General features: G+C 33.5%; 1 protein-coding gene across 1 annotated transcript in view; it reads left to right on the forward strand.

The window, feature by feature from the left end:
- The window catches only part of LOC107653892 (tyrosine-protein kinase TXK-like), a 29,741-nt gene that overhangs the window by 10,267 nt on the left and 18,981 nt on the right, over positions 1 to 493 (forward strand). The window lies entirely within an intron of this gene.

The following is a 493-nucleotide window of genomic DNA, read 5'->3' on the forward strand; positions in this document are numbered from 1 at the left end:
GCGATTCACTCATTAGCACAGTCAAATGCTTTGTTTCTGAATGAATCAGTCGTTTGAATGAATCGATTGAAAAAATGATTCAGTGATTCACTCAACACAGTCAAATGCTTTGTTTCTGAATGAATCAGCGGTTTGAACGAATGGGTTGAATAAATGATTCAGTGATTCACTCATTAACAGAGTCAAATGTTTTGTTTCTGAATGAATCAGTCGTTTGAATGAATCAGTTGATTCTCAATGACTCACTCATTAACAGTCACTTGCTGCCACCTACTGGCGGTTTTTATTTCACATTTCGACTATTTTGTTCATGTGTTAAATTATTTCAAATATCAGTATTCAATGTTTTATGTTAAAACCAAAACATTAGACCTATTTATGCATCTGTAACTGCAGGTTAAATGCATCCATGTGCCCTCTGAGATACATAAACTGTATAAATACATCTAAATGCTATTTCAGATGCAGATTCCAGAAATGTTTTCTTATGTTG

Source organism: Sinocyclocheilus anshuiensis, unplaced genomic scaffold (assembly GCF_001515605.1).
Source record: "Sinocyclocheilus anshuiensis isolate Anshui unplaced genomic scaffold, SAMN03320099.WGS_v1.1 scaffold459, whole genome shotgun sequence".
Classification (NCBI taxonomy): Eukaryota; Metazoa; Chordata; class Actinopteri; order Cypriniformes; family Cyprinidae; genus Sinocyclocheilus; species Sinocyclocheilus anshuiensis.